The following is a 13,121-nucleotide window of genomic DNA, read 5'->3' as shown; positions in this document are numbered from 1 at the left end:
TTTTTTTTGTTGAACTTGGAGTATTTTGGAAAACACTTTTTTCACATCGAACAAGTCACATGATCAACAACCGGATGTTACTACGCCGGAAAATAGACGTAGGGAGAAGACAGGAAACAGTAGGCGGATGATGGCATCACATGTTTGTTAACGACTTATCACATGAGCAGATGTATTCATGTGCGATTTCAATTGCGTTTCTTATTTATTGGGAAACACCGTCATTACAAAATTGTGTTTTTTTGACTTCGGCGGATTATCAAAAAAGCTTTGCGCTCATTTGTCCTGGAAACGCAGCTACTGTTTGGTCAGTTTCTTGTACTTTCCTTCCTTTTGCGCATTTTTGTCTTTCTCTCAGAATGTTCTCGTTCTTCTGACAGAGACTGACAGAAAGACGTAGAGAAAGGTCGCAGAGTAAAGAACGTGAACTTCCCTTCCCCCCCAAAACCGAACACACACTCACCTCTTCTTTCCTCTGCAACCTTTCTCAACTTTTAGTTTTTCTACATTTTTTAAAGCTTTTATTGTCACCAAGGCTCTTTCTCTTCACAATCAATCACCGACATTCCCTGGGGAGGGCTGTCAGTGAGGGTAATCCTGTTTTGAGAGAGCGATATCTTCCCTCCCCCAAACTCCGGTAACACTGTTGTTTTGATATTGAATGTATGCGAGGCGAAGCGTCCGAACTACAGCGTTGTAAGGCAGTGACGACTGAAAGATTGTGCTGAGCCCCTTTTTGCTTTGACTGTTTAGTGTTTTGTGGCGTCGATGAGGTCGAGGGTTGTACATTTCGATGTGTATATTGACAGTTTACAATCTCCTGGCCCTGCTGCCTGAAACCCCCAACACCCTGTTACAATTTTTTTTTGTTTTTTTACATTGTTCTTTTTATTATTATTGTTATTATTCCCAAGGCTCCGGGGGGAACAACATTGCTACAGATTGCAATCAAAGAAATTTGTTGGCTACGAACACACTGTTGTTTTATTTTATGTGGTACGAGTACAATCAGGCTGTGTTTTTGTACTGAAGCAGAAGATACATGTTTTTATGTTTTTTTTAATTTTTTTTTAATGTTCAACTCCCCAACCCCACCCCTAAAAAAAACAACCAAATTTTTCTAGCTAATGTCCAATTTTTTCCAATGTTTACCACCCATTTTTAAAAAAGTATTTAAAGAAAAATTCAAATTGTAAATACCGCAAGCCTTCACCTTTGAGCTCACTAAGCTATGTTGATATGCATGTGATGTGCTTTGCTTAGTATTTCTACGCCTTCAACTTTTTCACATTTTAGCATTAGCAACAGACTTAAATGAAAGGATTTTATTATGAAAGGAAGAAAGTACATGGATTTCAACATTCAAAATAAGTGTTTTTGGTGCTACTTCAGAAATATTTACAAGGAATTTTTGTGATATCTTATCATTAGACCCCTTTCAAAATCTACAAACTGAAGAAGGAAAAAAGAACTTAACTAGCTTGATTTAATTTCTTTGGATTTTCGAAATTGCAAATTTTCTGCGATTGTGAAATTGGATAAGACCGGAGAATTAAATGACATCTAAAGGCAGTTGCGTCCTCCAGCTTTTATTTAAGGATACTAAGGAAAGGAAAGTAATAGTGGTTACATAAATACAAAAGCATGCCACACTAATATTAAAATTTAGTTTATTTTTCTTCCACTTGGCAGTTTTGCACCATTTTATGTTGATCTATCACATGAAAACCTGATAGTACACAAAGATGTTTTTGTTTGGACTGTGACAAAATGTGAAAAGGTTTAAGGAGTGTGAATACTTTTTTTTTTTGCAAAGCACTGAGTGTGTGAGGTCCTTTTTAGCTCGCGTTTGAATTGAAATATTTGCAGTTGCGGCGGTAAGAGCGCAGGTTTTCCCTCAGGCGTTTTCTGGCTGGTTGTGTGCTGGGATTGACAGAAGCGCGACTACTTGGCAGGGAATACAGCTCTGTGTGTATATGTAGGGATGTGTTGAATGTGTGTGTGTGCTGCTGGGGAGAGAGAGAGAAAGAGTGGGAAGTCGACCAAGCGTTTTCACACACGCTTGGTCGATTCATTCACCGCTCAGATCTGCACGCTAATACACATTGGGGCGCTGCCGGTCCCATCGGCCACAGTGCACCAGGGAAACATGGGAAGCCGACGAAACACATCGAAGCGATCGGCTAACGTGGATTTGTTTCTGTGTGCTGAACATGCTGGGAACAGTTCGGAAGCTCTTTGTTAGCCTTTTAAAAGAAAGTTGCGGTATTTATTTACTAAAGATGCAACAAAGTATAAATGGGAGATGAACCAAAAACTATGTTGGCATAGAAACAGATGTTTTGGCTGAATATAAGAATTTAAATAAAGGAAGAAAAATTGTTTTTTTTAAAAGAAATTAACAAATGACCTTCAGAATTTAAAGCCTGTCTAAATAGTTATCAGCTAAACCCTGAAAGGTTTTTTTTCCTTCATGATTAATTCATCAAAACCAGTAATAGCTTTTGACTATGCCAACTATTATTTTGGACGTGAAGGGCATTGTGATGTGTCAAATAAATCTCAAGGATCTCTGATCTTTTAGACAGAACACAAAGGCAGGGCAACATTGCCAAAATGCGTAATTTCAACGAGATTTAACCTCAAACTGTGGATGGCCATCTATTACTTAAAAAACAGATGGTGCAACAATCAAAACGTTTGAAGTCTATCCAACTCAAAATGACTGTTTCTGTTATATTTTATCATATTTTAAGTCGGTTTTTTTATTTAATTTTTTTTTACATAGACCCAGAACCGGTGAAACCTCTCCTTCATGTGAATGTCTGATGAATTCAACACATTACGTTTTCATACGTATATCTGCCAGTATTAAATAAAATTTAAAAAATGATACCTATATCATTATAATGCTACTGCTAAATATTGAGTTTTTAAGCTAACTTATAAAAAAATATATATTTTAAATAGGATGAAATATAAAACTGTTCAGTGGAGCTAAGGTACAAAAAAATGTGTGTTTTGGCAGATATTATTCATGAACATGTATTCTGTACTGTTATATTCAAAACGTAACATTATAATATTAATTTTTTCACCAACATGTGCCATAAATAAGTAAGTTCCCCTATTATTGCAGCAGCATGAAATAAAGAAAAAGAAAAATCCAGCCTTTAATTTAGGATAATTAATTCAAAGAGCAAAAAAAGTGTCAAGAAATGTTTTTATCAAACTCACTTAAAGATAAGAGAACATAGTATTCAGTTAGAGCTGATGTGTGACTGTCTCCATAAAACAGGAAATGACCACAAGAAAAGACAAACTCACCAAAGTAAAACTAAACCTTCCTGTATTGATGGGCAAAGCAATAATGATGACATTTAAAACAACAGGAACGGTGACAATCGATCAGAGCCCCAGTTTATCTCGCACGGTGAGGTTGATGACAGCAGCAGTGCTTTTAATGTGACTTTTAGACGTATTTAGCAGTAGTACAGAATTTTAATGTCACTAATCTTCATCCGTACTCTAGACATTGAAGGTGCTGTTCGTGCGAAAAGACAAATAGCAGCATAGTGACCTCCTATGCATATCTAACATATCCGCCATGTTTGTTTATCCAAACTACTTGGCTAGATTGCTGTGACTAAGAACAATAAGCTAGCAAGGTCCATTCCTTTTTCTTATGCTTGTTTCTGTTCAATCCTTTCTTTTAGATTTTTAATGGAGCAAATCGTAAGCACCTTATTGCCTGTGTGGCAAAACAAAAAACAAGTAAATTGCCTGAAAGTTGACTAAGTAGCTTGTGACCATCAACAAATCTTTGGGTCTTCCCCACACATGACAAGAAAATGATAAGCGAGAAAAAGAATCATCTTAAATCTCCTTGTCAGACCGAATCTGAGTTGTACAGACACAACCCAGAGGTTTTCTTTAGACCAGAACTGACAGTTTCCAGATCAGTGTTAAGAAATAACAAGGTCTTGAACGCCGTGGTTAGAAAATTCACTTTGGTAAAATTATGGGAAATTTTTTTCAGACTTCCCATGTATATCAGCAGGAATATATGGGAACAAGCCTGGAATTTGAGGGTGCATTCACACCAGCCCTGTTTAATCCGCTTAAATCAACTATGTGGTTCATTTATCTGGGGGGGAAAAAAAAACAGGTTCATTTGGGGGGATGTAAATGCATAATCAAACTCTGATGTTGAGCAAAAAAAGCAAACTCTGGTCCGGCTACAAACCAGGTCTTGGTTCAAGTAAAGTGAAGTCTGGTGCGGTTTGAATGCATATGTGAACGCCAAGCGGACCAAAGAACGCTTCAAAAGCAGGAAGCGCACTATAGCACAAGGCATTCTGGGTAAATATAACCAAAACTCGCTGGAAAAAAAACACATTTGATATACATTAATGATTACCTCAAAATATTAAATGGATCTCCTATTACAACAACAAAAAAGTGATATTTGATATTTTCTCCGAATTGGCCCGTTAATTCCCATGAATTCGATGTAAAGTTTCTGGGAATTTACCAGAGAGTTTCTGCTGCTTCCCACCCTTTCATTTGTTTTCATATATATTTATGTATTTATATAATGTAATCTTTTTTATTGATATTTCTCTATGAATAGACCGAGAAGCACAAAACGCACGTGGTACAAGCTAAGCCTGAGCAATAAACCAAAAATTATCCGAAACCGAAATTTATGACAACTGCCAACGTCATTTTGCCCATAATGGTATATTCAGTATTTAAAGGAAATGAAAGTGGTTTATGTCTTTTTTGGCTGTGTATAGGGTACCCTATGCTCATGTCCCTTGAAGAAGCTGCGCTACCTGTACAGTCTGTAGTCACATGACTCTACTCCATCTAGTCACCAAAAAGATGTGAAAGAGACCATGAGGTTGAGGAAATTGAGGAAATACGAATTGTTGAAGGTAGAGCTGGTTGAGGAGGAAAAGCAGCAGCTCATTCCCCCCTCAAAAAAAAGCAGCAATCATTAGGCAACATTTTGGGTTCAGCAAGGACATTAGAAGTTATTTCATACTTCTAAGCTTGTTCAGTTTGTTTATTTGTTCAATAACAACTAAAAGTACGAATCTTTCTTAATTTATTTGCGTTATTTGTTTTAACGTTCATTAAAGTGGCAATAAAAATAACTGCGAAAAACTGGTCCACAGGAATTATACCATCAATATAACTGACTGCGAAGTATTTATCACATTCTTTAATTTCGGTGTGGGAGGGTTGGTATTATTGTCCATTTATCGTTGTTGAAGTGAACTCTTCGGTAAATCACGATATTGATTTTAGGCCATATTGCTCAGTCATAGCACAATTTACGGCAGCCTAGCCAAGTTTGGTACCTGAAGGACGGTACAGATTTGATAAAAAAATTACAAAGTAAAGTAGGATAAAAATAATCAGGAGAAGACTTGGGGAACAAGGAGTGCACAATTTATTATTTGTCATTTCTAAATCAGCTGTTCAAATGAAATCCAGCGCTGTGTGTGTAGAAGCTCCTTAAACGGGGGAAAGAAATATCTATGAGAGAGATGGCGACGGAGGAAGAGGACAGCGTGAGCCTCCCTAGAGAGGAGGGACGAACGAATAGACAGGGAGGAGGTAGAGGTGGTGGGAGCAGGCACGCTTGGATGATTTTGGTATGAATGCATGCATGCATACTGCCTTGTATGTGTGTGTGTGTGTGTGTGTGTGTGTGTGTGCGTGTAGTGCGCGTGAGAGAGGACGAACAATGTGTGGGTGTGTTTTTAGTGTGCGTATGCATATTAATGTATGGATGCGCTCCACTCGCTTCCTTCCATCTCCATTTATGGCACGTTAACGTCTGCCTCCTCGAGAGGGAGAGCACGTGTGTGTGCGTGTGTGTGTGTGTGCGTGTGTGTGTACGTGCTCGTGCGATCATACGTCCGTGCTCGGTGTGCGTCTCGGATCTATGTGCTGCATACGTGTGTCTGGCTTCGCGTTGCGACTGCGCATGTCTGCCGCTGTGTGTGGGTGGTTTGGGTGCTTAGCTCTACAAGGTCTGTGTATATATCTGTGTGTGCACGTGTGTGCGTGTGTGTGTGTGTGTGAGAGAGAGAGAGAGAGAGAGAAAGTGGGTGGTATATGCACAGAGGATGAGATGAGTGGCTGTTTGTTTTTTTTTCCTCCAACAGAGTGGCGTACCTTTCTTTTTACCCACATCTGCAGTATGCGTATACTGTACCCAGCGAAAAAATGTAAAGTAAATTCAAAGTAAAAAAGCAGAGCAAAATCATGAATTTTTTACATTTTAGGCTCCTCGCTAAAACAAGAAGCTTGTCCAGGGCCTGGTCAGGCGTCCTGAAGAAACCTGCAGCTGCAACTTTCTGACAACTCCCTCCCTCTCTCTCCTCTTTGTTTACATCTCTTTCTTTCTCCATACGTACAATTCTCTCTCTCTCCCCCCCTTTGTCTGTTCAGCAAACACACACACACACACACACGCAGAGGAAGGGAGCTGAACGGCGTCGGTCCCTTGTTGCTTCATTACGTGCACCATCGTTTTCGTCTCGACTCCATTTTCTTTACAGAATGCAAATCCCTGCCAATATATGTGCATCCTCGTGTGTGTGTGTGTGTGTGTGTGTGTGTGTGTTTGTGTGTGTGTGTGGGCGGTCTGTCTACAACAACAGATGGAGCTGCCAAATAGGTTGCTGTCTGTGTGGGGATATGTGTGTGTGTTTCTGTGAGCTATCTGAATGCAAATCTGAAAAGTCGCCGGGCGTAGGTACGTATAATCAGATGAATCAGAGGTGATTTTTTTCTTTTTTATGCTTATTGCACCTCCTAATAATCAGAGTATTGAAGAAGGAAGGCACCGAGTGTCCCATGGCGGCCGTGTGCTGACCAATCGCAAGAACGCACGGGGAAGAGACGCAGCCAATCATGAGGTGAATACCAACCAGACTGTTAAAGCAAGTGACCGAGTGGGTTCAGACAATTATTCTAATTATCCTGGATTTGAGCAGAAAGACGAGGAGAAGGTGGCGCCGCGCCTCCTCCTGAGGAGGAGATGTTTGTTAAGAATCTCCCAGGACAGATGAGGCATTGCGGCACTCTGCCGTCACATGAGCCAAGCTTCAAACCAGACAAAGACACAAGAGTGAGAGGAGAGAGAAGAGGCTGATGATTCTCTTTTCTCCCTCTCTCTCTCTCTCTCTTGGTCTGCTATAGGAAGATAAACACTTCAGTGCTCTTTTGTTAATGCTGCAGAATTTAGTGTGGGGGGGAGTAGAAATAATAAAAACCCAGGGATGCACCGATCAATCCGCCAGAGATCGAAATCATCCCAACTTTCCCTCGATCAGCAGGTCGGATGTTGAAAAATCGGAATCTACTTCCTGTTCGTTAAATGCATCCAAACTGAGAAGGTCGTCCATTTTCAGTCCGTAAATGCATCAATCCCACAGGGTGCACTAAAATAATCAGATCAAAGTTTGGGGTGCATCGAGTATAAATGGGGACAATCTTAATTCCTTAATCTACCTTTTGATTCAAAAACATCTACCTCTGTCTATAAACCCTCAGCACATTCTTTTGTTTTGTTCATTTTGTGGAAAGACGAAAAAAGGCAGAAACTTTCAAAACGGGAATCAACAACTCAGACCAACTCAGCAAAAAATAAAATAAATCTGTGCAGGAAAAGCCCAGTTGGTGCATCTGCTCAAAAAAATTAAAGCAACTCCAAATGGTAAACACAGCTTGCAGAAACGAAATTGGTCAATTTTATTTGTGTGGCACATTTCAATGACAGGCCAGTTCAAAGTGCTTTACGTCATAAAAATATAATATAGTAACCAATTCTGAAGCAAGCAGTTATCACTACATTTAGTCAAATCAAGCAAAAATACATCAAATGTGTTGATGAGTGTTCCAGACAACTCTAAACAGGAGTGGCTTTAGCCGTGATTTAAAGGAATTCCGTGTTTCAGCATTTCTGCAGTTTTCTGGAAGTTTCTTCCAGATTTGTGGTGCATAGAAACTGGAAGCTGCTTCTCCACAAAGCACTAAAGATCCATCCGCCCAGCAGTTCATTTCCTTCAACTTGTTTGTTTGAATTCTTCTCCCCTCTGTCTTGAAAGGTTCTGCTGTAAAGATATTTTTTTTCCACAGCTGGAAAGGCCATTCAGCCAATGTTGGCAGTCACACCTCCCAACTGTGGTCTTTATATTAAACACCGTGTGTGTTCTTCGTCTGTCGTCACACGTTAGAAAATGGGAAAAATGATGAATACGTGACTGAGCTGCAGGGTAGACAATTATTGCTTTTTTAAAATTTTTATCTAGAATTGTTTTTAAAAAATGTCCTTGTTCTTATTACAGTGGGAAACTTCCTGAAATGTCCAGTAAATCAGTGTCAGTTTACTTTGGCTCATATTAAAACGTAGTAATCATGTACACAATTCTTGAGAACTGCACTGTTCACCATAGTCACAGGTGAAAAGAAAGTACATCTCTTTTCACTCCTAGGGTTTTATGTATCTGATCTCAACCAAGATCCTCAAATGTACAAAAAGGAAACACGCACGCACACACACACACACATCAGACTGTTGAATGAAATAAGCCAGGACGATCTGGTTTCATAAAGTGAACAAATCTTTCCAGCATTGTTTCAGTCTTTTGAGCTCTACAGAAATCCAGATCCAAACGGCCCTCTGATGGACCTGCAACAACATTTCAGTCAAGTTGAGGTTTTGACTCGGTGATTTCAACATTCTTTTATTTTTCTACATGTGCTATGTTTGGCATCAGCGGGCTGATCCACTTTGGGCCAAGTTTTGGCTGTTAGACGGCCTCTATTTGACTCAAGGTTTTACGATGGACTTGGAGCCCAGGTCCGGTAGCCACAAAGCCAGAACAAATGATCTGCCACCCTGCATGACACGGTGGATGAGCTCTTTGTGCTGGTAGCTCCTCTAGGATCTTTTCAATGGATAGAGGGGAGAAGATTTTTTTTTTTTTACTATTTGGACTAGGGGCACAGGGAAAAATCAACCTTGATTTCCTTAGTTTTGTGAGATTGGCCATTGGCTGATACATGAATAAACAACATTTTCCACTGACCTTATCTATCTGTATTAGCCAAAATTGGAATCGGCAGGCCAGGTTTTTTTTAAAGATCGGTGATGGTCCGAAATTTGTGCACCCCTAGTTTGGACAGTTTGGATCTTTAAGCAGTTATAAGAATAACCAAAATCCAAATTCTGTGATTCATCACCAGAGCCTGGCAGTACATCAGTAAAAGCTGAGTGATTTTAAGGGCTTCAAAAATTGGTGGAATTTTTTTCATGACGAAAAGTCATTGTTTGCAGTTTTGATTAAAATATTTGAAAATTTTATTTGGAAAGAAGCAATAATAAGTATTAGTTTATGTAGCAGAGTAGATGGGAACTACTGTGAGACAAATTGACCTCAGTGCTGTTTTACTGTCTGTTCGTTGGATTAACGTCACCTAGATGCAGGCAAGAGAACAAAATAAAAGTAACACATTTTAAAACGGCATTTCAACAAAGAAATATCTCCAAAACATACGATAAGTCATTTATTTGTGCTTTATTAGAAAAAAAGACAATAGGAGATAGATTGCTATAACAAATGTTTAGACAGGTTTTGTCTGAATTACAAAATGTGTAATTAGAGATGCACTGGTCAGTTTTCGACTTGCCAACACCAATTAAAATAAATTATAATCACAGAATTCAAAATACTCTGTCTCGCCTTTCTGCCATAATGGGCCATTAAGTTCGCTCAGTAGAACAAAATGTGACATCACAGTGCTAGAGCAGTTCTTGTGATGTTCCAATTACTTTTAAACCAATAGAAAAATAAATATGGAGTTAACATTTTAAACTGTCTTTACATTTCATTTTAGCAATAAGCGTGATTAGTGCAGTTTGCATTGCTAAAACTTCTGTGAGTGTTAGAGAATTTCCAAAAGGCTGCCAGCATTTCCAAATCCAACATGTTTTTCAACAGAAGAGTTCAACGATGGAGCCATTTTGCTCTTTGTTTTAGGTTTCTCCTGAAAGTCTTGCTCTCTCTTAATTTCCCACAGCCTGAATGACCCTTATCTCTACACGTAGTAGAACAGTTTCTCACACTGTGCTTCCTCTGAAATAGTTTTTTTTTAAAACACTTCACCGATGCAAAAAAAAAAAGGCTGAATTGTCTTCACTCAGCAACAGCGGTACCACTGAAGATTGTTGTAATCATGTCCCTGCAGCTCTGTGATTTGTGCTCGCTGATCAGATCCTTTTTTTTCTTCTTGTTTCCAATGGTCAGGTTGGATCAAACTGAAAACCGCATCGCTAATAGGAACTTAGGAATTGGATCTCCTAGTGCCATACGCTGTTAATTGCGTTGTTTGCCCTCTTGTAGGGCAGCTATTTAAAGGCAACGTTCTGTCTCGCGTTTGGGTGGGCCAGAGGGTGTTTCGTGTGTGTGTGTGTGTGTGTGTGTGTGTGTGAGATAATGTTACATTTCATTTTGCTTTTTTCGTTTCACATTTGAGTCTTTAGTTATCAAGCTATTTTTAAAAGAGATGCTACTAACATTTCATCTTTTAACGCCTCTATGTAGAGTTACGTAAACGGTTGATACACGGTTAGGTGTAAGATAGTTTAGAAAAAGAGAACCACATATTTTTACATTGAAATTGTATGACTGAGGTGCTGTGGGCATTGTGAGGGGGATATGGGTGTTTAATGCTGGACCAGATGTTTAGTTTTTACTGTACCAAGGATTTTGTCAGGCAGGATCAGTGGGTGCCCCGACTGAGGAATGGATGGATGTTACAGGAAGACAAAAAGCTTGTGAGGCTCACTTCAAGTAAATTCTGCAAGTCTAAATGACTGTTTTAAACCAAATTATGTCATAAATAAAAATGTACTCACTCTTAAAAGTATCAATTGACCCAATCAAGTTTACAATAACTGGTTCTTGAACCAGCATTTTCTCAAAGCATAAGCTACCGCTACATGAATGTTTAAAATCCTTCTTTAAACGCCACCTGGTGGCCAGGTCCAGGTGCTGCGGCTTGGAGGAATGAGGATGGGGGGGCCTCAACCACTGCAGCAACTGCCAAAACTCACCATGTGGCGGGAAGGAGGGGATCCCAAAAAGCGGTGAACTATGATTGTAAAAGAGTCGATCACTGTATTCATTCGAGCACCTTAACGGCGGACGCCATAGAGCCTCCGCCGCTATTACCCAACACTACAGGATACCCTCCAAACATGTCCGCCAACAACGCCAAATAGATTGAAAAATACTGACATTGCTTCCAAAAAATTGTTTAAAATAAAACAACAAAACAAACAAGAGAACGCCACTTGTTTGTTTGTCCGACGTCTCCATCCATTCGTCAGTCTGCATCGGTTAACTCCTGATCTCATCCGACCCACAGATAGGGGGAAAAAAGTGACTTGTAGAGAGTGGGGAAAAAAACAATAAAAAATAAAAGCACCTTCTGGGGAGCGCTCAACTTTCCTGTAGAGCCAAAGCCCTCTGCACCTTTCTGAGCACGCTCACTGTTGTCACTTCCTATCTGTGGTATACGAGTGCTGGCATCTGAAGTGGGACTTTTTGCTGGGGGAAGGGATAAAAAAAAAAAGGGTGTAGATTTAATATGAGGAGTTGTGAGTCGTTTTCTATGTAATTCCTTGTTTTTATCGTTTTTATTTTTATGTACTATTGCTGTTTATTTGATTTCTTTCCCCTTCTCTCTTCTCTGAAAGATGTTTATTGTTGAAATGATGAAGGGTGAACAGTTCAAGCTGTCTCCCCCCAGGTGGGGTGAGGAATGGGGTTCGGGGAGATCGTCCAGTTGGGTGGAGTAAGCCAGGTGATGAATTGAACAGGGTTCTCACACAGGACTGGAAATCCGCACATGAAGAAAGAAAAACCCATCTCCTAATTTCAGCTGACGATTGATTGAAATCTCAGATGATCTGAAGAAACCGTGCCATCTTTCAAAAAGGGAAGAAAGCAGTTGCTTTCTACAGATTTAAAAAAAAAATAGACTGAAAAAAGTCTAATTCTACCAGCAAGTGTTGAAATCGTGTCTTAATGCAGCTGATAATCATTTGCTGACAGCCACCTTTTCTCTATGCAAACCATCTAAGAGGCACGGAACTACAATATCCAGTAATCTTTCAATTATAAACATACATAGAAATTGAGCTTTAATAAATTTACAAAGTAATTTGGCTCCTTTTTATATACACGAAAGCAAACTTTAAACGTTCACTCCTTAGTGTCTCAAACACAACATTTTAGCGGATCTTAAAGGCCTGTTCTTAACCTGTTATTCAAAGTGTAAATAGATAACACTATTTAATTTTCTGGACTGAATCCCGTTTCTGACATAAAATTAGAGGGTTTCACCGTCATAAACCTTGTGTGTGCTTTCAACTTACAAACTTGGTAATGAAAAGGTGGAAAGTGTCCAACAAAGACATGTTTTCAACACTTGATCCCATGTAACTTACAGAAACAATGGGTGGATTTTTTTTTCTGTGTGGGAACCTGGTTAAAAACCACAAGGAATGTCAGTGACGGTGTGATCACGTATTAAAAAAAAATCTTGACTTAAGAACTGACAAGGGCAGAAAGGAAACGCAAGACCTTCTTGAATCAAGATGGCAATACTTAGGTGACGTCTTTGCAGCTTATCCCTCCCTCTCTGTCCTTCTCACCGTCACAGCCTTTTTCTCCCATGATCCTCGGCGGTTCTGCTTTGACCACCTTCACCCGCCTTGTGGGACTCTGAAAATCTTCACAACTTCCTTCTGTCTTCTTCTTCTGTGGTCTTTTTAATCCACGTCTGTTTACTTTGCTCTTTTCCGACATCCCCGCACACCAGAGACAAAACACATACTTCTATATATAAAGCTCTATACACTGTATATGTACACATTACAAAAACAACAAAAAAAACGGAAAAACCTCCGAGATGCATACGCTCGCCCACGCACCTGCACACCGTCAGGATACGTGTGTGTGTCTTTGTGTCGCTGATGCAGTTTTAAGATGAAAAAAAATCACCAGTTTACCTCTGGAGCTCTCAGCCAT

The sequence above is a fragment of the Poecilia formosa genome, unplaced genomic scaffold, assembly GCF_000485575.1.
Source record: "Poecilia formosa unplaced genomic scaffold, Poecilia_formosa-5.1.2 Scaffold344, whole genome shotgun sequence".
NCBI lineage: Eukaryota > Metazoa > Chordata > Actinopteri > Cyprinodontiformes > Poeciliidae > Poecilia > Poecilia formosa.
This window is presented reverse-complemented; position numbering follows the sequence as displayed.